Source organism: Pelobates fuscus, chromosome 11, assembly GCF_036172605.1.
Source record: "Pelobates fuscus isolate aPelFus1 chromosome 11, aPelFus1.pri, whole genome shotgun sequence".
In the NCBI taxonomy this organism is placed as follows: domain Eukaryota; kingdom Metazoa; phylum Chordata; class Amphibia; order Anura; family Pelobatidae; genus Pelobates; species Pelobates fuscus.
The window spans coordinates 17,853,004-17,878,014 of NC_086327.1; the positions used below are offsets into that span (position 1 = coordinate 17,853,004).

The 25,011-nt window shown below is 40.8% G+C and overlaps 1 protein-coding gene across 1 annotated transcript in view; it reads right to left on the reverse strand.

Moving 5' to 3' along the window:
* LOC134577178 (chemerin-like receptor 1) overlaps nt 1-11,117 on the reverse strand; it is a 67,924-nt gene extending 56,807 nt beyond the window's left edge. Inside the window, exon 1 of the mRNA XM_063435847.1 lies at nt 10,987-11,117. The gene's annotated coding sequence lies outside the window, so the exon portion shown is untranslated. The remainder of the gene's footprint in view (nt 1-10,986) is intronic.
* Between the last annotated feature and the right edge of the window lie 13,894 nt (nt 11,118-25,011).

Consider the following 25,011-nt stretch of genomic DNA (forward strand, 5'->3'; position numbering starts at 1 on the left):
TTTACAAACAATAATTGTTTAATCATCTAATATAAAAGATAGATAACTGCAAAACAAGCATTAAAGGAATATAATTCAAGGGCTTCTGGAGATACTAATAAATAACATGTTTCTGTCTATCTATCATCACACACACATAGATACAACTACTGTATATGTGCTAAACATTCAGTAAATTTATTTTCCTTTTTACCGTTTGTTTAAATTATTTAGATGCTATTTATTGCACATCAGTTGTCCCCTTAGTAGGGGTTGTTGCCTTGCTTTTTGTGTTTCCATTTTTATCTCCGAGCACGCCACCAAATAAAGCGACAAAATCACTGTAACCGAGAGCCTGACCGGCGAAAAAACCTTACCATCTCACAGGGGAAGCGGTCCCGAGCAGGCAGATGCCATTAATTTTCCCCACGAGTGGCAAAAACCGACTGCTGGGAAACAGGGCCTACAGCGCGGGAATACCGCGGGACCTGAGCGCGGCCTACTGGGGCTTCCTGGACACTGGAGGTAACTTGCAAACGGCAAACAGACAACAAACCCAGACAACAAAAGAACCAGACATGGTGCGCAAAAAGCCCACTCCACCTACCCCAAAAGACGGGCAAGACATCGGCCAGATGCTGGCAGCCCCTGCACGCACAAGAGGTATGACAGCTACACAGCCAGAGACTACCCCAATGCCACCCACGGCGGGAATAGTAATACCTGAGGCCCCAGCCATAGCAAACGGAATAGCCCCATCCACAAAGCAGGACATTTACAATTTACTTATGCACTTCTAAAACATTGTGGTCAAGACAGAGGTGCAGGCAGTGACTGACAGGGTACAGGCTACAGAGGAGGACATACAGGATCTCAATCAAGGGATGACTACCCTTAATGAATCTGTCCAGCAACTAAGAGCATTACATACCTCACTATCCACGCGAGTGGACTACTTGGATGACAGAGGAAGGCAACGTAACCTAAAAATCCGAGGGGTAGCAGACTCGCTCCCCTCGGAAGAAATTTCCCACTTCATAAGGCGTTTGGCAGCAACCATCTTACCTGCGAAATCCGCCAAACAATTCGCCTTCGACGGTGCATACCGCATCACAAAATCCTCACAAGCGCCCATCACGGCACCTAGAGATATAATCCTGTGCTGTCAAACCGTTGCAGATAAGCAAAGGCTCCTCACGGCACTTAGAGGGAAAACCCCGCTCCACTTTGAAACACACAACATTACCCTTTTCCAAGACCTCAGCAGGCCCACTCTATTGTGGAGAAAATCAATGAAGCCCATAACTGCAGCTCTACAAACTGCGGGACTAGCCTCACAGTATTTCAAGAGGGAAAGGCCCTGCGAGCAACAAGCCCCACAGAGGGACCGGTCTTCCTTCAGTCCCTGGGCAAAACGGAAGCAACCCCATCGACGAGCCCCGATCACCAATGGGACGTAACGGCAATCACTCCCTTTGTGCCAGGGAACGATCGGGACTCACTGACTTAAGTACCTAAAGTCTGGAAAAGAACCAACTGTTTCTGTTTTAGTTTTATCTTATGCTTTTATACATTACCTAGGTTTGACCTTGTTACCTACACATGCATACCTATGCCTAGATACAACTGATTACCATACAACCGCCACACGGCGGTCCACCAAGTGCTGCTATAGCGACATAAACACACCCCCAATAGATAGCTAGCTCTCAACGCTCCAAAAGATCATATATATAGGGGGTTTAAAGCTCACAATATCCTCCCCCTCCCATAGCCTCATGGGTTAGAGGCCACACAACACCCGGGAGACCCACTAATGCCACAGACACATAGACCTCATGTTTCCTAGCTGTAACGTTTACATAGAGTTTGAAGGAGCTCAACTGCAGATTTCTGATTTATTAGATGTGAAGGTTAGAAGTTGAGAAAATAAAGAGATGACTGTTCACCAGGAAGTTTAACTGATACTGTGTCTTTAATAATTTTGATTGCATAAACACAGGTACTGTTTCTTTAAATGGTTCAAGTTGCTGAGTTGATTCTTAGATTAATTATACAATTGAATTGAAGCAATAATATGAAGGAAGCAATTTAGCTTGAACTTGCAGAGATTCGTTTTAGATTACTTGTATGGTGGTAGAATGGTAAATGATTAGGAATTACTCCTATTACGATAAGAGGAAGAGTGAGCAGGCTGTGCTTGCTCAGTAGTTAGGGAAAGTTCGTATAATTCAACGAGGTGACTTAGCTTCCAGAGGATTTGAAGTTGGTTCCAGAGTGCCTTCCGGAGCGGTTCCGTGGATAGATGTCGAGAGGAGTCAAGTGCTAGCCGTGGTCGAGTAAGGGGAAGGAGGATAGTCGTTTACGAGTCCGGTTCGGTACACAGGTAAGGTTTGAAGACAAAAGTTGCAGCCGGTATAATTCCGCGGTACACTGTTCATTAATCCAGCGTCTGTTGCCTGGCGCGGTCGCATTATGTAGCGCAATGAGACCGCGTCAGAGGGGGGTGTGGCTACAGTCCGTCAACCCGGAAGAGACAGGCAATGCAAGTAACGGCCATGACACTAGCCTACACAAAGAAAAAGACGGACACTTCGACTATCCACCACCAAGCTCCTGGGCACCACTCATTTACCGATAGTTATCACTTAAACAAAAAATAGGTGAACACTCTAGACATCATTGTTTGCAAATACTGCACATGCTGATATATTGTGATGCAATGAAACTGCTGTATTGTCATTTATCACCTGCCAAAATAAAAAAAAAATTACTTACACACTTACACACTTAGTTCTGCTGCGTTGCTGACAAGCGTTACCTTATGTCTTCTCATGCTAACCCACTCTATGTAATGCAGTGTTCAAACACACACACTAAGCATTTTCCGAATACACTTTTTACAAAAGTGAGAATTGTTGGGAATTCATATAAAATTCAAACTGAATTTCAAATTTAAAGGGACACTTTAGTCACCAGAACAACTCCAGCCTAATATAGTTGTTCTCATTATTATTATTATGATATTTATAGAGCGCCGTCAAATTCCGCAGCGCTTTACAATGGGTGGACGAACAGACATGTAGTTGTAACCAGACAAGTTGGACACACAGGAACAGAGGGGTTGAGGGCCCTGCTCAATGAGCTTACATGCTAGAGGGAGTGGGGTAAAATGACACAAAAGGTAAGGATAGTATTAGACTAGTGACAGTTGCAGAAGAGGAATCAGTTGGGAGCTATTAACAGTTTAATTGATATGCTTTTATGAAGAAGTGGGTTTTAAATGATTTTTGAAGGAGTGGAGACTGGGTGAGCATCTAACAGAGGAGGGAAGTGAGTTCCACAGGAATGGTGCAGCCCTTGAGGAATCTTGAAGGCGAGCATAAGAGGTGGGAGTACGGACAGAAGATAGACGTAAGTCTTCAGCAGATCGTAAGGGCCTAGACGGGACATACTTGTGTATAAGGGAGGATAGATAGGTGGGAGCAACATTATGTAGAGATTTGAAAGCAAGAACCAGAATTTTAAATTGAGCTCTATATTTTATAGGAAGCTAATGTAGGGACTGACAGAAGGGTGAGGCATGGGAGGTGCGGGCGGACAGGAAGATGATCCTCACCGCCACATTCATTATGGACTGTACGGCGCAAGTTGGGAGCACGTAAGACCACTGAGAAGTGGATTACAGTAGTCAAGGCGAGAAAGGACAGTGAAATGTAACAACACCTTAGTCGCATCTGGCGTTAAGTAGGGGCGGATGCGCGCAATGTTTTTGAGATGGAAATGACAGGATTTGGCGATAGATTGAACTTGAGGCTTGAAGGAGAGGTCGGAGTCAAAGAGAACACCTAGGCAGCGAGCCTGCGTGGTGGAGCTGATGGTTGCACCGTTGACTTGGAGGGAGACAGACACAGGAGTAACAACACTTGAGGGAGGAAAGACCAGAATTTCAGTTTTGGTCAAGTTTAGTTTAAAGGAAGTGGGCAGCCATCCAGTTAGAAACAGCAGAGAGGCAGTCAGAAACACTAGTCAAGAGGGGCGGGGAGAGATCAGGAGAGGACAGGTAGATTTGCGTGTCATCTGCATAGAAATGATATTGGAAGCCAAAGGAGCTAATGAGTTTACCAAGGGAGGCAGTATAGATGGAAAACAGTAGGGGACCAAGGACTGAACCTTGGTGGACACCAACAGAGAGGAGTTGGGGAGAAGAAGCAGAGCCAGAGAAAGAAACACTGAAAGAGCGCTGGGAGAGGTAGGAGGAGCACCAGGAGAGAGCAATATCTTTTAGACCAATATTGCGGAGGATGAGAAGAAGCTGTTGTTGATCAACAGTGTCAAAAGCCGCAGACAGGTCAAGGAGAATTAGGATAGAGTAATGACCACGAGATTTTGCAGCGAGTAGATCATTGGATACTTTGGTCAGTGCCGTTTCCACAGAGTGCTTAGCGTGGAAACCAGACTGGGTCTAGCAGAGAATTGGACTCGAGGAAGTCTGTCAATCTCGCATACACAATTCTTTCAAGGATCTTGGATGCAAAAGGCAGTAGCAAGATAGGTCGATAGTTGGATGGGGAGTTAGGGTCAATATTGGGCTTCTTTAGAATTGGGGTTGCAGTTGCATGTTTGAAGGGCGATGGAAATATACCAGAGGAGAGAGAGAGATTGAGAATTTTAGTTAGAGGTGGAGAAAGAGAAGAAGACAGAGTACGGATGAGATGCGAGGGAATTGGATCTAGGGAGCAGGTGGTGGGGCGGGAGGACTGGAGCAGAGCAGAAACCTCTTCCAATGTAGCGGGTGCGAATGAACATAGAACAGCAGAGGGAGTGAAGTTAGGGGAAGTATTGTAAGGGGAAGAAGAAAGATGAGAGATCTCTTCTCTGATTGTAGAGATTTTGTCAGTGAAGTGAGTTGAAAAGTCTGAGGCGGTCAAGTTAGTAGGTGGAGGAGGAACAGCAGGGCGAAGAAGAGAGTTGAATGTGTAAAATAGTCGTTTGGGTTTGCGGGAGAGTGTGGTTATGAGGGTATTGAAGTAATTACCTTTTGCAGAAGAAAGAGCCAAGCTGTATGAGCTCAGCATAAATTTATAGTGGAGAAAGTCACATGCACAGTGAGACTTTCTCCAACAGTGTTCAACAGTTCTGGAGCATTTTTGGAGGTATCGAGTGAGCTTGGTGTGCCAGGGTTGTTGTTGGGGGGGCCTGCGACGTTTAAATGTACAAGGTGCCATGATGTCTAGTTGAGAGGAGAGGGTGGAATTGTAGAAGGAGGTTGCAGAACTAGGACAGATGAGGTTTGAGATAGGTAAAAGGAGAGTTTGGAGATTAGTGGAGAAATGCTCTAGGTCAAGACATTGGAGGTTTCTGTGAGAGTGATGTTCAGACGGTGGTGTCAATTGGGTCTTAGGTATGCCAATGTCAAAAGTCAGCAAATGGTGGTCAGATAGAGGAAAATGAATATTGGAGAGATTAGAGGCAGTACAGAGGTTGGTGAAGGCAAGATCAAACGTGTTTCCTGCTGTATGGGTTGCTAAATTGGACCATTGCGTAAGGCCAAAGGAGGAGGTTACAGAGAGCAGACAAGAGGCATCAGTGCAATTGGGGTTATTGATTGGGATATTGAAATCCCCAAGTATAAGGGAAGGAGTGCTAGATGAGAGGAAGTGGGGAAGTGAGTATAGTCAGTTCCTGTAGGCTTTTCGTTGTAAACACTGTCTTTTCTGAGAAAAGGCATTGTTTACATTACAGCCTAGAGACATCTCCAGTGGCCACTCCTCAGATGTCTACTAGAGGTGCTTCCTGGGGCACTGCTGTACAATGTATCCACCCCCTGCATGGAGACACTGAACTTTCCTCATAGAAATGCATTGATTCAATGCATCTCTATGAGGAGATGCTGACTGGCCAGGGTGGCATTTGGCTCTTCCCCCAGTCCAGCTCCTTGACTGAGATCATCAGAATTGACAATATAAGTCAATCCAATGCTTTTTTATGTAAAAGGTTGAAACATCACTGCTGACGATTTCAGCCAAGTAGGCAGTTCTGGGACAGAGCCAGCACCAGCAGACTGGAAGAAAGGTACGATTATACTATATTGTAGGCAGGCAAGGATTGAACATGAGGCTTGAAGGAGAGGTCGGAGTCAAAGAGAACACCTAGGCAGCGAGCCTCCTCTCCCTCCCATGCTGTCTCCATGCATGATGCTGGGAGAAAGTGACAGGATGTCACTTCCTCTCATCCGGCAAACACTAAAAGGGCCCTGTCACGGTCAACAGTTATGTTTCCCTGTGCTATAATCATAGCAACAGGGAAACATTCTGCTGCGCCCCTATGTGCCCGTTGCGTTGCCCCAGGGTGCCGCGGCACACAGTTTGGGAACCGCTGGGTTAACAGTTTGGAGAGATTATTGCTTCAGTGATTACATTACCTCTATGGGCAGCAGAGAAATTATGCAAGTGATGCTAACAATATTATAAAATTCTTGGCTTGGAACATCCATCATGAAACAGCCAAACAGTAACTGGTTCCGCCTGTTCCAGAGACCGTAAATGTGAATCTGACTATTATCAACCCTAGTCAGCAAATGTCAGGCTAAAGGCTAACAGAACATTGTGTTAATTATAGTTCTAAGATAGATGCAAATTTGCCATTTGAGTGTAATAACAGTTTTTTGTTAATTTGTTTATTGTTTCAACCTGTTCCTTAAGGAATCATGTATTGCTAAGTTCTTATATGCAATATGTCACATATATATTGCACAAGCTACGTATAATAAGCATTGGAGAAAAAATACAAACAATTCTATTCTGGTTTACAAGACAATTCAATAAAAAAAACAATACTAATAATATGTGTATTTTTTTAAAGGTTTTTCCTTCAATGCAGTTATCAATCCTGATTACTTGAATCCAATAAGATGCTTGTCTTTAAAAAGCATTAGGACACATGGAATGATAATTGCAATTTCTTTCAAATCATTAATTGTTGCCTACACACATTGTATTGTAAACTGGATTCTGTATGGATTGGTCATTCTGATTTAAATGTGCTGCAGTTTAAAGGGGATAACCCTGTTGATCTCACAGGGTGGTTGATACCTTTTGAAATTTTTGGTACAAACTGAATACAGGATTTATAACTTACTGGGGAGTAGAGACAGCATTTGCATCATGAAATTGTTCCAATTTAAGGACTCAGAAGGAGTGCATGTAAAGCGATGAAGTATATCACTTCAAAAGCACAGACACCAGCCTCTGTTTAATGTAAACAATATCAAACTAAGGATTCATTTTGGAGAACAGTCCACGAGGTCGACCCAAGAGGTAAATTAATTTTGTTTATAGGTGCAATGGTTAACTCGACTCATTTTAACATTGTGCAGACGGAATTCTTAATCCTATCTCTCAAACTTTCCTTTTCCGTGACTTGTGCCGTGTGATTTTCTCTGGCAAACAAAGTTTGAAAACAATAGATGTGCATAAACAGCGGGACTTAACACTAAAGGCTGCCAGGTTATTTTTTTCTTTTATTCCATTGTTTTTAAACCCATTAGAACAGTAAAACAACAAATTATGTTGCAACAGTTTTTCAACAAAACTGGCAATTTAGCATCTCTAAACACCCCCAAACAAACCTTTTATTTTCTAAGCTGTACTCGAATGAATTAACCATTACATTGTCACATTAAAGAATACACAAGGCTGTTAGACACTTTTTAGCTTTACCTGTAGTTACATATTTGGGAACATACCTTTGGACTTGGAAAGCCATCAAATAAATTAGAATTAGATGATCATTGCTTGACTATTCTATGTGTTTTTTTGTGAATAAATAGCTTGAGTGTGTGTCAGTGTGTGTGTATCTGTGAGTGTCTGTGTATCTGTAAGTGTCTGTGTATCTGTGAGTATGTGTGTGTCAGTGTGTGTGTATCTGTAAGTGTCTGTGTATCTGTATGTGTGTGTCAGTGTGTGTGTATAGAGGCATCTTTAGCCATATGAGAACAAAAGTTCTGGTTTCAGTGATATCCATTCTGTGCATATTGGATGTCTGACATCAGCGCACACAGCATGCTGGTCACAACTGTCCAATGGCGACACAGCTCCCGCCATACTACCCATGTCCTCCCCTAAGGCCCTTCTCCCACAAATTCTCCCCCTGGCAGTTAGTGGGAGTGACATCAGCAAAGGAGGGCTGGGCTGAGAGTAAACTTTGGTTTTGGCCCTAAATCAGAGTTAAGTGTATGAGGTTGGTGGTTCTATATCAAATGTCGGTATACCTTTTTATTGCTAACCTGATGTAAAACTTACTGTGACTCTCAGCTTGGGCAGCAATCCCACTCATACAATTTCAAAAGTAAAACTGAACTAGTTATCCCTCTGTGAGCAGAGATTTATAGGTTAGGCTTAGTATTCCCATTGAAAATAATGGTTCCAGGATTGGTTAAAAGCTTTTTCAACGCTTCCTGGTCTGGGCAGAGTTAACTAAAAATATTGGGGCAGCTAATGTAGAAAAATTCTAATGAGAAGAGAGATATGCAATATATGTTTTATATAAAAAGTGTAAAAATTGAGGTTACCTGGAATGTCCCTTAAAAATCTAGCAGTAAAAGCGTATTGCTGCAGCTTCTATTTGGGGATTTTCCAAGGAAGAAAAGGCACACATGGATTTAATACTTACACACATGTATCAAATAATAAAACATGAATCGCAAACCACAAAACATATGGGGTCCATTTACTTCTTGCTGAGCCTTATCACAGGCAAACATTCTTCCTACAATGGTGTTATAAACACTGCACATTCAGTTTGGGAAGCATGTTATTATATAATACTTCAATTAAAAATAAACAGAGGAACATTTTGGTTATGGATTCCATTTCCTTGTAAACAATTTAACCATTAAACAGGAATTTATACTAACACCGTCGACACATTTTTCCTCTCATCTGACAGTCTGAAATATTAAAATGTTCTATTTAATGCAACACTAGTTAGTAAACCCCAAGTAACTATAGCAAAATGTAATATCAATGTTGTTAGCCTTATCTAAAAACACATGGATTTCAAGATCAGAGAAAACATGGGTTTACTTCAGGGAGATCATGCCAAACTAATCTTATTGATTTTTTTTTGATTGGGTAACTAAAATAATAGATCAGGGTGGTGCAGTAGACATTGCTTACCTAGATTTCAGTAAGGCTTTTGACACTGTTGCACATAGAAGGCTTATCAATAAATTGCAATCTTTAAGTTTGGATTCCAATATTGTTGAATAGGTAAGGCAGTGGCTGAGTGACAGTCAGCAGAGGGTTGTAGTCAATGGAGTATATTCGAAGCTTGGGCTTGTCACCAGTGGGGTACCTCAGGGATCTGTACTTGGACCCATTCTCTTTAATATTTTTTAGTGATATTGCAGAAGGTCTTGATGGTAAGGTGTGTCTTTTTGCGGATGATACTAAGATATGTAACAGGGTGGATGTTCCAGGAGGCATAAGCCAAATGGCAAATGATTTAGGTAAACTAGAAAAATGGTCAGAGTTGTGGCAACTGACATTTAATGTGTGTAAGTGAAAGATAGCGCATCTTGGATGTAAAAACCTAAGGGCAGAGTACAGAATATTTTATAGAGTCCCAACCTCAACATCTGAGGAAAGGGATTTAGGAGTAATTAATAATGATGACTTAAAGGTAGGCAGACAATGTAATAGAGCAGCAGGAAATGCTAGCAGAATGATTGGTTGTACAGGGAGAGGTATTAGCAGTAGAAAGAGTGAAGTGCTCATGCCATTGTACAGAACACTGGTGAGTATTGTACGCAATACTGGAGACCATATCTTCAGAAGGATATTGATACTTTTGAGAGAGTTCAGAGAACAGCTACTAAACTGGTTCATGGATTGCAGGATAAAACTTACCAGGAAAGGTTAAAGGATCTTAACATGTATAGCTTGGAGGAGAGACGAGACAGGGGGATATGATAGAAACATTTAAATACATAAAGGGAATCAACGCAGTAAAGGAGGAGACCATATTTAAAAGAAGAAAAACTACCACAACAAGAGGACATAGTCTTAAATTAGAGGGACAAAGGTTTAAAAATAATATCAGGAAGTATTACTTTACTGAGAGGGTAGTGGATGCATTGAATAGCCTTCCAGCTGAAGTGGTAGAGGTTTAAGCATGCAAGAGATAGGCATAATGCTATCCTAACTATAAGATAAGGCCAGGGACTAATGAAAGTATTTAGAAAATTGGGCAGACTAGATGGGCCGAATGGTTCTTATCTGCCGTCACATTCTATGTTTCTATGTTTCTATGTTTATACAAATAAACAATTAATTACAATAATCACATATTCGAGTAATTAGGCTCATTTAGCTGTTACTAGACTTCAAGTATATACTGAAATATATTATTTTTCTATTATTAAAATGATTTTATAATTCCATTATTACATGGTTAATACTTTTTCCTTTTTGTACACGCATGTAGCTTTGTCAATCTTTTACAGAACACTACAGGTGGCAAATTGAAAACCAAATTGCATTGTACCGGCTAAAACAGTCCATCTGTGGCTGCAGTTGAGTTGGAGAATTAGTACAAATCAACTACTTTAACCAAAATATTTCAATTCCGTTTTTCGATTCAGTACAATTCAACGCTTAATAAATAAACCCCCATCATCGGATGCAGCATTTCCTGCCCACTGTCTGTCTGACACACTGTCTTTGCTCCTTTCACTTTGTTATTCATATCTTATGAATGATTATCCTGTTATACAGAATAAGGAACAATGTACTAAGCTCAGAACTGGTTAACTTCCAACGCTAACTGAAACAAGATACTAAAAATAAAATTCTATCTTACGAAATGTTCTGTAGCTGTTAGACAATAATTTATTTACCCCGTATCTGTGAATACTGATATAACTAGGATTTAGTAAGAACAGCACAAAGTTTGGCAACTACAATCCTAGCCGGAGTTAAAATAGAGATTGGCGCAGTCGCTTACCTGGCTCCGCAAACGCTAATGTAGTGTTTGACAGGTGAGGCTTGATGTATCGTTTGACAAGTAAAGATTCTTTCTCCCAGCTGATTTCTCCAGCTTAAGGGGATTGTAGTGCGAGCAGTGTTCAGCGTCCTAAACAGCTGCAAATAGAACAGGAAAAACTCCTAGCTCATCTGAAGTGTGTGATCCACTCTCCTTGCCCATCCCCTGTAACCCTTCCCTCTCTGGGAGAATATATGGAGTCTAGCTAGAAACAGATGCAGGCAGAAGGATAAAGCTCATCTGTGACCAATTAAAAAGTCATCAATTGCACTATATGTGTTGGATAACAAACTATCCTGTAATCGAAGCATACAGAGCTGCTGACGGTGTTTGCACCCAGTGTATTTAGAGGAAAAATAAATATCACTACTTGTTTGATTTTTTTGTTAATGCATACTGAAGTAGAACTCTTTGATAGAAAAAGTATTTATCTTTGCTTTAAATGTGAATACAAAGTACAAATAAAGCATTGTTTTCTTTGGAAGGTGTAAATGTATTATTCGGCTATCACGAACATGTTCTCTAAACCTCGTTCGCACCATTTTTAGCTGCCGCCACAGTAGCTAGCTCACCGAACTTTACACCCACTTCAATGACAATGCAGTGAATAAACTCTTAAAGGCAACTCGTTCAGACAGTTTCTGATGAAGCGCACTTATGCTGAGTGAGCCTTTTACAGTGTTCTGGCGGAGTTGTTATAGTTATTAATCGGAACAATAACAATGTTTACAAATTAGTAAATGCTGACCGGTGGTCGGTACCAGTGGAGGCAGGTGGAGGTACTGTGCAGGCAATACCGATGGAAGGACCTTTTATCTACACTGATCTACTGGCTGTAGGCTTTAACAATACTGAACAGCTGGATTTTACCCCTCAGTGTGGAAATTAACTCGTAGTGTTCGATTAAAATAACATCGCTCGTGCTTTTTTTTCATGTATGTGTTTTTACTAGTTTATTTTTTTGTTGTGTGTGTAATTATGTTTACTGTTACAGTTTGAAGACAATCCCTCAATTTTATTTTTTAAATTATCTTTTCAGCTGTTGATTTATAGCACATGCCTCAGTATCATATCTAACATCTTGCTTTTATATTTGTCTTACGTGTTGAAGGTAAAAAATAATGTATTATTATATGCAGGAAGAGAGGGTACAATTAAACGTATGTTTGCTTGTTGCAGATACCTGCTTGGCAACGCAGATAAAAGGTTACAGGTAAAAACGTCTGTCTTCTAACTCTACGCATTGTGCATTCCATTCTTGTTCGAATTTTCAATAATCTCCTTCATTATAGCCATTCTCTTCTTTCTCGATTGTCTCTCCATCTTTGTATAACAATCATTAATTACCACTTGCCAGTAATTCAATTTTGATGGATTTTTTTCGGCCACTTCATGTAAATTTGCAGAATGAATTGCCTTTTGTTTGAATTTAGAAGACACGTTATTATCCCTGGTGATGCTGTAGATCAGGATTCTAAATCTTCTGGTACAATGAGACTGAGACATGGCCTGGATGTCCTGGTTCTGGCCAAAGTTAGGGTTCCAGAGTGCGTTTATTACACAAAATAATGGCAGTGATGACATCACCATAATCTGGCCAATATATGCCCAGAAACCCAGATCACTACTACACTACTGTAGTATCTCAGCCAGAGACACAGTTAAAATTTAAATACAGTTAAGATACGCGACCCTTGATTTTCTTCCTCGGTTCTTTTTTATAAACATTGTATCAATCCTCATTACACTTTATCACATATCAGGCCATATTAGATACATTTACTAAACGCTGTAACCATTACAGATCACTGTAGTAGTTATGGTGCTGGTAGCCCCAATGTAAGTAGCAAAGCCGTATTTTTAATGGTTTGATTTCTTACCTGCTGCCCGCTGGGTGACTCTTTCTGCCTCAATGAGAGCCTGGGAACTCTCTGTCTGAGCTAAGCATGATGGTGTGGCACACTGCAGTGTTTATGGTGATTAGCATGTTCATTTAAAGAGATTCTCCAGGCCAAAGTTGATCCATTGTTCCATAAACAATGACATAGTAATAATAATAAAAAAAAACATACATACCAGGCTGTACAGGTTGTGCTATGCGCTCTTACTAACCCGAATGTGCCTCATATAGTCATATAGGTGATCACTGACCTTTTCATTGAGCTACTAAGCTTAGTCCATAAGTAGTGTTTTCTGGGAACAGCATGGGTTTCTGGGCATTGTAGTGTGTACCTTCATGCCTTCTCAAGGCAATCTCAATGCATCAGCAGAGTACAGTTTCTTCAATGACATCCCTGTTAATAGTGAGTTACAGAAGACATGGAAGAGCCCTTACAAATGTAGCAGCTGAACCCGATAATGGCATCCTTATTTAACTAACAAATTGTTGAGGTTTTGCATTCTGGATGTGGCACCATCTTTGTTCTAAAGCCCCGTTAACTGGTCTTGCAATATAATATATGCCAGTCTTTTCTGTCCTTTCCTAGTGTTCAGATGAGTAGATCCTATACCAATAACATTTAGCATGTTACCACTTTAAAAAACATTTTAGAACATGCTGGGTAGAGTAAGTTAATGATGAACTCTCTATTAAACATTCCCTACATGTACCCAATTGATCCATATTGCCATTTATTGACCTTTAGAGAAAGTCATGCAATGGACTCCAATTGCTAGCTTTTTCTCATTACACACTGATAGGACAAAACCATATAACGGGTCCACCATTTTCTTATTTACAGCTTAAATTGTTGAAAAAGAATCATTCATGGGGGGCGGGGCCGGACCGCCATGCTGACCGGTCGCATGGCGGATGGGCTCCCGAGAAACCCGATCTCTGAGCCACCATAGGCGACCATCCAAACTAGCAAACTGCAGGGGACTACTCACACAGCAGTGGGAAGGGTAGCGGACCCCGAGATCGGGAGTTTCGGATCCCCCCACGGGAAGCACGGGACTTCGGAGGCCGCGGCCTACTCTAGGGGGAGCGGGGTGGACGGCCGCTGCCCTGTCTCCCTCCTATACTGCCCCACGCTGGATAGTAGAATGCCTGCCGGCTCCTGTTCCCCCCCCCTCTGGGCCGGGGGGGTCATCCCGGTCCACGCTGGGGCGCACTCAAGCCGACCTGCAAGCAGACTTCAGGGCGCTGGACACACGAGGCCCAAACCCAAGATGGCGGCGGCTCAGAGCACCTGCATAACGGCTCCTGCGATATGGAGCCACAACAGCCGTCTGAACACAGATACAGCGACCGCACCAGACCCAGGACAGAGGGAAAGCTGCAGCCTCTCAGCAAGGCACTTGAGTGGGAGCAACACACAGCACACAAGCGAGATTGGGGATTGCGCCTAAGCGGAGACCTATACTGGCAAGCCACATGTTTACCCCCACATCCATGAGAGCGAAATCACTAGTCCAGTACGCCACACAAGCCACTCACCCGACCAGGGTATCAGGGGAAGGCACAGCTGGTGTACCCTCTCAAGCCACAGCCGCAAAGCAGGGAGCCCTTACAAATGTAGCAGCTGAACCCGATAATGGCATCCTTATTTAACTAACAAATTGTTGAGGTTTTGCATTCTGGATGTGGCACCATCTTTGTTCTAAAGCCCCGTTAACTGGTCTTGCAATATAATATATGCCAGTCTTTTCTGTCCTTTCCTAGTGTTCAGATGAGTAGATCCTATACCAATAACATTTAGCATGTTACCACTTTAAAAAACATTTTAGAACATGCTGGGTAGAGTAAGTTAATGATGAACTCTCTATTAAACATTCCCTACATGTACCCAATTGATCCATATTGCCATTTATTGACCTTTAGAGAAAGTCATGCAATGGACTCCAATTGCTAGCTTTTTCTCATTACACACTGATAGGACAAAACCATATAACGGGTCCACCATTTTCTTATTTACAGCTTAAATTGTTGAAAAAGAATCATTCATGGGGGGCGGGGCCGGACCGCCATGCTGACCGGTCGCATGGCGGATGGGCTCCCGAGAAACCCGATCTCTGAGCCACCATAGGCGACCATCCAAACTAGCAAACTGCAGGGGACTACTCACACAGCAGTGGGAAGGGTAGCGGACCCCGAGATCGGGAGTTTCGGATCCCCCCACGGGAAGCACGGGACTTCGGAGGCCGCGGCCTACTCTAGGGGGAGCGGGGTGGACGGCCGCTGCCCTGTCTCCCTCCTATACTGCCCCACGCTGGATAGTAGAATGCCTGCCGGCTCCTGTTCCCCCCCCCTCTGGGCCGGGGGGGTCATCCCGGTCCACGCTGGGGCGCACTCAAGCCGACCTGCAAGCAGACTTCAGGGCGCTGGACACACGAGGCCCAAACCCAAGATGGCGGCGGCTCAGAGCACCTGCATAACGGCTCCTGCGATATGGAGCCACAACAGCCGTCTGAACACAGATACAGCGACCGCACCAGACCCAGGACAGAGGGAAAGCTGCAGCCTCTCAGCAAGGCACTTGAGTGGGAGCAACACACAGCACACAAGCGAGATTGGGGATTGCGCCTAAGCGGAGACCTATACTGGCAAGCCACATGTTTACCCCCACATCCATGAGAGCGAAATCACTAGTCCAGTACGCCACTCAAGCCACTCACCCGACCAGGGTATCAGGGGAAGGCACAGCTGGTGTACCCTCTCAAGCCACAGCCGCAAAGCAGGGAGCCGCAAAGCTACACACGCTGCAAACGCAGCCCCCATCCTGAGGGACAAAATGGGACTGAGCTCCAGCTGCCAAGTTTCTCACAGAGCCATAGCCTCAAGACAGGGGGCCCGAGCAAGCAGCCTCACGAATTCGGTCACTGATCCGACCCAGAACTGGGTGACCTGTGTGCCAGACCCATATCCGGTAAGACTCCCACTACAGCTCCCACATCACCCTTACCCACCTCTGTGGACACCTTCTCAGAACACCCAGTGGCCCCCTTACAGAGTGGGAATTGGCTAAAGAGGACTGCCTGACCAATACCGACCCACACCTAGCTGGGCTTACAAATGGTGGACTCTCGTTACTTATATCTTGTCTCAAGCGTTGAATACTCCCTTAAGCTACAGCTCATACAGCTGACCTCTCATAATAATATAAAAAATGTGCAAACTTGCCTCTGTACCCCAATGTTATTTTTGTCATTAAAACGTGTGTGGAATGCCGTCGGGGTACCACATATGCACTGTTATACCTTCATGCACAACAAAATAAAGAATTAAAAAAAAAAAAAAAAAAAGAATCATTCATATATAAGATTAGTATTAAATCATATCTAATCCCATTATATTCAATTGAATAGGTTGCTCTTTAAACACTCTGTTTTTAGTTTAATTGTGTGCTCATTGTCTTGATCCTGCTTTAATTAGAAAGATCTCACACTACGTAACCTCCTTATGTCAGGGATTAGAGATAGACACCAGTGTTAGATATTTTAATTCTGCCAATTATTTTTACATGTGGATTGTTCCACACTCCAGACTTACTATTAGATGTTAGATACAAATGTAAAGACTCACATTTATTCCCTGCATGCGTACATATGTTCTCTACAGTATCAGTACATAAATAGCACACACAGCATTTGAAATTGGCATGTACGTCCAAAAAATATTTTATTCCCTTGTTGTTTAGGACACAGTTTTTTCATCAAACAAGTATAAATTAAATAGAACCTTTAACACAATTACACTTAAAATTACAACATTTAAATATGAGAAGGAAAATAATGTTTTCTGTAGTGTCAGCGAGATGTATAGAATAAAGCAAATTTCATTGATTATCTTCTACAACCAAACTGGTTCAGTGACGTATTTTGGGTAATGGGCAGGGCAGGGGGGCAGTTTGACCAGACATCCTGGTTTGACTAGGCACACTCCTTGTGCTCAGCCATTGAGATATCAGCAACACAGCATGTAAACAGTTACAATACATCTGTAATTGTTCATAAATAAATTACTAAGTGTGGTTCTTATAATAAATCCTTTATTGGGAATTTTCATACTGCTCTGTTGAATCTAGAAAGGAGAAAGATGGAAATATTGCAAAGTTTGTCACAAAGTATTTTTTGTATCGAAGATTAATTTGTGCAATGTCAATCAGCAGTGGCCAAGGCCAGTAGGGTATTGTCATGCATGAATAAAGGCATTCATTCTCGGGACAAGAATATCATTATTTCTGATGACTTAAAGGTAGGCAGACAATGTAATAGAGCAGCAGGAAATGCTAGCAGAATGCTTGGTTGTATAGGGAGAGGTATTAGCAGTAGAAAGAGGAAAGTGCTCATGCCATTGTACAGAACACTGGTGAGACCTCACTTGGAGTACTGTACACAGTACTGGAGACCATATCTTCAGAAGGATATTGATACCTTAGAGAGAGTTCAAAGAAGGGCTACTAAACTGGTTCATGGATTGCAGGATAAAACTTACCAGGAAAGGTTAAAGGATCTTAACATGTATATCTTGGAGGAAAGACGAGACAGGGGGATATGATAGAAACATTTAATTACATAAAGGGAATTAACACAGTAAAGGAGGAGACTATATTTAAAAGAAGACAAACTACCACAACAAGAGGACATAGTCTTAAATTAGAGGGACAAAGGTTTAAAAATAATATCAGGAAGTATTACTTTACTGAGAGGGTAGTGGATGCATGGAATAGCCTTCCAGCTGAAGTGGTAGAGGTTAACACAGTAAAGGAGTTTAAGCATGCGTGGGATAGGCATAAGGCTATCCTAACTATAAGATAAAGCCAGGGACTAATGAAAGTATTTAGAAAACTGGGCAGACTAGATGGGCCGAAATGGTTCTTATCTGCCGTCACATTCTATGTTTCTATGTTTCTATTTTACCTCTTTATAAATCACTGGTAAGACCACACATTGAATATGCTGTGCAATTTTTGGCACCTGCTCTAAAGAAGGATATTATGGCACTAGAAAAAGTGCAGAGGCGGGCTACAAAATTAATAAAAGGAATGGAACATATCAGCTATGAAGAAAGGTTAACAAATTTAAACCTATTTAGTTTAGAAAAACATCGCCTGAGAGGGGATATGATAACATTATACAAATATATTCGGGGCCAATACAAACCATTGTGTGGAAATCTATTCACAAACCGGACTTTAAATAGGACACGAGGCCATGCGTTTAGACTGGAAGAAAGAAGATTTTGTCTAAGGCAAAGGAAAGTTTTTTTTACTGTAAGAACAATCAGGATGTGGAATTCTCTGCCTGAAGAAGTGGTTTTATCAGAGTCCATACAGATGTTCAAACAGCTACTAGATGCATACTTGCAAAAACAGAATATTCAAGGATATAATCTTTCAATGTGGGGTAATAACTGCTTGATCCAAGGATAAATCTGACTGCCATTCTGGGGTCAAGAAGGAATTTTTTTCCTAGCCTGTTGCAAAATTGGAAGTGCTTCAAACTGTTTTTTTTTTTTTTGTTTGCCTTCTTTTGGATCAACAGCAAAAAACAAATGTGAGGAAGGCTGAACTCAATGGGCGCAAGTCTCTTTTCAGCTATGTAACTATGTAACTATGATAGCTAGTGAGTGGGATCCACCAGGGAGAGGACAGGCACAATTCCGTACAAGGATGGGATGTGTCTGAATTAATGCCGGGATGGAATCATTCTAGTTCGATTAGTAGTTTGCTACCGAAGTGGGGCATTGTTCAGTGAAACACGACTGTTTTGTTTATGAATTATTTATTTGACTTTGGATGATTCTGATTCAGTTCAGATAAATTCTGATTTGGTTCCTATGTGAACAAATCGACATTTTCAGCATCGATTTTTTTCGACAATTGCCAGGAACTTTATTTGGAAAATTCGCTAAAAAACATTTTTTAAAAGAGATGATTGATGGTAAAAATGATAATTGATGGCTAGGTAACAGACACTAAATGTTTACTTCATTTGACGCCAATGTAAAAAAAGTGACCAATAGAGGGGAAAGAAAGTGTAGTTAAAAATTATCTATATTTCTATACTATATAATTAATAAAAATACATAAATACAGATTTTTTTTCTGCTCTTCTTTTTCCCTCCATAGCAGGAGGCAACCTTCAGCATTTCAGGTGTCGTGGACTACATCTCCCATAATGCTCTTACAACCATTATGTTGTCAAACCTACAGAGGAAATCTAGTCCACATCTGGAATGCCAAAGCCTACCCCTGCTGTACAGAATATTTGTTATTATTTGATCTGGAAAATGTGCCTATTGTGTACTGCAATATATATATATATATATTTCAATACACTGGCCCATTTGCATGCCCTTTTTGGTTTGTCTGAATTGTTTCCCTGTATATTTTCATGGACAATAATTATATTAGCCAAACCATCAGAGTATTGGAGGTCCTGAACTAAATTTAATTTTTGGAAAAACTGGCTCAGTCGAACCAAATTTTTCCATTGTGCATGAGTCTACTAGTGACAGTTTCACAGAAGAAGTACAGTGGAAATTTTTTAGCTTGGAAACCTTGAAATACAACTTCTAATATTAGTCCTGTAATTGCCAAAAACAGACAGAGGATTTATGCCTATGAGAAACTCCCAAAAGAACCAAATAAATTTATTGTTGGTGATTTCCTGTCAACTGTGTTCATCACTTTGGTTTTAAGACCGAATGGCTAGCTTTTAAATACAAATGTGTTTACTAAAAACAAATCCTTCTTGCTTTCAACAATTTGTTGTGTAATATGTGTAAGTATTTTAAGCAGCAAACAAGAAAGTACAGATTATTATAAACACATGCAATCTAAAAGGATCATTGCTCAGTGTTGGAAATATAATTGGATGCAATTATGTAATATTCTGCATATTTCATGACCAAGACCAAAAGGCACTTAGAGGGCTTTTAAATTTCACAGATCTTCACAGATTCCTTTACACTTGACCGGGGGTAGGCAATCCTTGGCACTCCAAATGTTGTGGCCTACATCTCATGTGATGTTGTTCCAGCATTAAGGCAGCAAGAGCATTTTGGGAGATATAGTTCACAACACCTGGACTGTCAAAGTTTATCTACCCCAGCGCTAGACAGATGTTTCCCAATGTTGCTCTATCCCTGTACTCCATTGCTGGTCCCTCTCAGCTACCTAAATGCCAATTTCCTGGATTCCAGGCACCAGGTTATACTATAAGAAGGTATGAGAAGAACATTTTCAAGCTGACTGTCATGCAACTAGGTTCACCAAAACTTTACTACTTTTAGTAACACCATTACATCTTCACATTTAGGAAGAACCTTTTTAATATGTAATATTCAAAAGGGAAGTAGCAGTTAGTCAGTGTTGTCCAGTCTAGACTTAAAGGACCACTATAGGCACCCAGACCACTTCAGCTTTCTGAAGTGGTCTGGGTGCCTGGTCCAGCTAGGTTTAACCATTTTTTCTATAAACATAGCAGTTTCAGAGAAACTGCTATGTTTATATTAGGGTTAATCCAGCCTCTAGTGGCTGTCTCATTGACAGTCGCTAGAGGCGCTTGAGTGCTACTCACTGTGAAAATCACAGTGAGAAGACGCCAGCATCCATAGGAAAGCATTGTAAATGCTTTCTTATGAGACTGGCTGAATGCGCGCGCGGCTCTTGCCACGCATGCACATTCAGCCGAGGAGGCGGAGAGGAGGCGGAGAGGAGGCGGAGAGGAGGCGGAAAGGAGGCGGAGAGGAAGAGGAGAGCTCCCCTCCCGGCGCTGGAGAAACAGGTAAGTTTAACCCCTTCCTCTCCATCCAGCCCGACGGGAGGGGGGCCCTGAGGGTGGGGGCACCCTCAGGGCACTATAGTGCCAGGAAAACAAGCATGTTTTCCTGGCACTATAGTGGTCCTTTAAAAGTTCCCCACCTCCCAACACCAGAAATACACTTTTGAAGCTCCTCTTCCACACTCAATTTTAACACAAGTAAGCTGCAGGAGATTAAATTGTGCATAGTTAAATCAGAGAAATTATATGTATGTTCCTATATTTCTATGACATGGCCTTCTTTAATATATATGGGGCCCTAGGCCAAGATTCTGCAGAAGTCTCCCAGCCTCTCTACAACCTATATAACACAAACAACTGCCATAGTAGACTAGGTTCCCAGGCTCTTCTGACTTTTTGCAACTGCCATTCATTGACTAAGAACTTCAGCTGCGATTGGATGACATTTTGAGCACACTAATTTGCACAGAATTGACATCAGCTAGAACTTGTTCTGGGCTAGATTATGGCACCCTAATGACGCTGCCGGAGGTGGATTTACAAGGGTTACACTCCATATGCGCAGCCTTTCATACTTATACACTGAATACAGATCACGTCAAATCACTGCAGTGGCCATGGTGCCTGGGGAAACCCATTAATTCATCCTGATTTATTTACAACATGTCCAGGATTCTCTATCATTAAGATAAGCGTTGAGCCCAGTGTGAAATTGTCTGTTACCTGCATGCAATAAAGCCAGACCAAAAATATACGTTTTAGTATGATTTGTAACATTCCATTTATTTGCTCTTCCTTCCTCAGGATATTATTAGAAAACAAATAAATAGCTTCTTCCTGTGTGGAAAAGTTTTCACACAGGCTTGTCAGCTTTCCAAATTAGTTTTCTTTCAAAATACCATAATTAAAAAAAGAATTTTTGGTCTGCATTTACGTTATTTGTATAGTAATGTAGATTAGTGCTGAAAAACGTTAGCTTTTTTTTTTTTTATTTATTTAAAATTCCCCTTTTGGAAATGCTTGATACTTAATCTTGCCTGACTCGTGATTGCTTTCATATTGCCAAAATGAGTGGTGTCTTTTTGTGGCATTCATTGCCAAGATGTTTATTTAGAAGGTGTAAAGTTTTGGAGAGTTTACGTATATACAATGAATCTTTTTACTTTTGTAATTGAAGTCACTGGATGAGCCATAGTCATTTTCACTTTTCATTACTTTAGAGATTTTACACAAATTAAATTATAGACTGCAAAAAACTTGTGTGGGAAAAAAATTTTTGGGACAAATAAATTCATACAATAAAAAAAAAAAAATATTCGGGTAGTCCGAAATTCATCATTTGGCGATTCAGGTCATATAAGTGTCATACACGTCAATGAGTTAGAAAATAAATGGTCGGATGAACAAGAAGAGCAGATATGAGCAAAGTAGGGTACTGCAAAATATATACATAATATAAATATTAATATATATATATATATATATATATATATATATATATATGTTTTGCAATACACTGAAAGGGGCATTTTAAGTGAGAATAATAACCAATAGAGGTTAAAATAAGGAGCAATAAACATAACTATATTGATATATTATTCATATATTTCATATATATATATATATATATATATATATATTTATTTTTTTTCTTGCTGTTCCTTCATTTTTCCCTATGTTGGTCACTTCTCAGTTGATCTGTGAATACTATCAAAGTTTAGTTGCTGTCCCCTAACAGCCAATCATCTTTTTTTCTTTCAGTAATCTCTTTGGTTGATGCCAAGGACGCAACTCCGAATCCTGAATCAACGAATCAGTTAGCCTCTTGTGTAGATCATTTATTCATGATCTGTCCATTGAATGCTTTGGATTTGCAGGACTCATGCGACCATGGGATTGACCAAAATCAGACGCATTGCAATTCGTTTGAAACAGAATGCATAAGTCTATTACTCTAATTAAGCTGGGTTCGAGGTGGCTGCCTTGCAGTTAGACTCCATTATGTTGTATTAATTAACAAAATAAAATTTCAAAAGTACTAAAATATGGAAGTTGGGGAAAGACCTTAATTCCTGACTTTGTTGACTCAGTTCTTTTGGTTTTAAACTTATTTTTCAATGTAACACTCTAGTATGCAGGGGGTGTTAATGTGTGAGCCAAACTTTTGTCATGATTAGCTCACTACCTTCCCCACATAGCTTAGTAAATTGCAAGTATTGATTTGATTTTCCAATAGCAAACAGATGAAGGACAGAGATCAAAGGACAGTGCTTGCTCGTTATTCTTTTGTTTCTTCTAGGGGGTGTTCAATAGCCCATTTCCTGGTGAAGGAAGCAAGACTTTAATCAAACTTTAGATGGCTACTTGTCTGTAAGAGAAATCTGAATTGTTCAAATACATAATTACCCATTAGCATTTTTGTAAAGAATTGTAGGAACTTGGTAGGGGGTCTGCAAATTTAAAGTCAAAACAGTTGGATAGGGAAATTATCTAACCCAGCTATTCTTCTGGCTTGGAATTGCAATATATTTTTATTTCAGTTGTCCATCATTTCTGACTTAGCAAAAACATTCCACAGTTATATTCTATATTGTGTTTACACATACGCTATGTAGTATTCGGGTTTAAATATGCAAATATTTTAAAATGTTCAAGTGTTTTCTACACACAAAAGCATGAATATAATACCATAAAAATAAAAGTGCTCTATTATAAGCACTAAAAAAAGCCAATGTATTTATTATCTACAACAGTTAACTATTTTTTACCATCACAGTTAGCTCATGTCATCTGTTATAAAGCTGTGACTGACCCCTTGTAGTAGTAATGTCATCTAATGACCCAAGAAGTCATTACATAATGTTGACATCAAATTAATTAACCTTAAAATGAAATAGTAAAGAACATAACGTCTTCTCAAGACAAACAATGGTATTGTGATTTCTCTTTACACAAACACTGCATTTTGGAAGAAACGGGAAACTGGATGAGAGGATTAGGAGGGCCTTGACAAGCACATCAAAATGGACAATTTGTCTTCAGAGCTTAATTGTCTCAGTGTCAGGTTTGCATCTAGGCGATTCTCTTTCCTCTCTCCACCATCGTCTCCTAATCCCCGGTATTAGAGCATAAATCAGGGAAGCAGGTGGGAGACTCAACATTTTGTATGCAGCAGGTAACACAAAGATCTGGCAAATTCAGAGACAAGCATAGGTGACAGGTGCAATGTGCAATTTGCTGATTTTCTTGCCTCGTGGATTGATCCACTTGAATATATGATTATCTGTGTTTTAAACAAACAAAGTCTGCAAGAGGGAAACAGAAGGTCAGGTTTCCTTGCTCTTGTCTAACTTAACACCTTTATATAAAGGGTTTGAATGTGCTCTTTCCCTCCCCTATGCTGTAACATACATCATTCATGGATTCTTCTACCACATTCATGAGTTAATGATAAACCAACTTCTCCCATGAAATTAGCTTACTGGGCGCTGTCATTTAATTGATCTTCGTTTGGGAATTTCCTCTTATCCAACTCAATATCTGTATTTTCTGAGCAGCAGATTCTTAGGAGAAACAGCACATACTTGCTCAGCTATATTATTATGAATGCACTGCAAGGCAAAGCAGACTAGCAGAGTGATCATCATGTGGATAAGTGTTTGCTTCTGAATTATCATTTCTTAAAGAAACACTCCAAGCATCAAAACCCCTACAACTCACTGCCGTCCCCATTTTAAGTAGTAAGTAGCAAGACCATTTTAGAATTTGAATATGTATTGGTTTCTTTTACAGTGAACAGACATCTGTATGATTGAGATAAATACTTTGCTGGTCCTCTGAGAGTAGAATGTATTGATTTCATTGTTAATTTTTGGACCTTTGTCTACAAGTTCAGATAAAGAATCTTGTTCTTTCTCCCACCTACTGTACTTCAAAGGGACAGTTTAAATATTCAATTCAGTTACTGTGTCTATACCTATCCGTGTGTATAAGGAAAATATAGGACAAAGCCTTGTACTTTTTTTTACAGACAGATTACAATTTTGTGCAATAATAAGCAAATCTACCTAAGTAGTCAATTTTCCTTCAAAGGGACACTGCCGTCACCAGAACAACTACAGTTTAATGTATCTGTTCTGGTGTGTATAGAGTGTCCCTGCAGGTATTTTAATGGGTAATGGGTTTAATAGGTATTTTAATGTAAACACTGCCGTTTCAGAAAAATGGCATGGTTTACATTGCTGCTTTGGAATATCT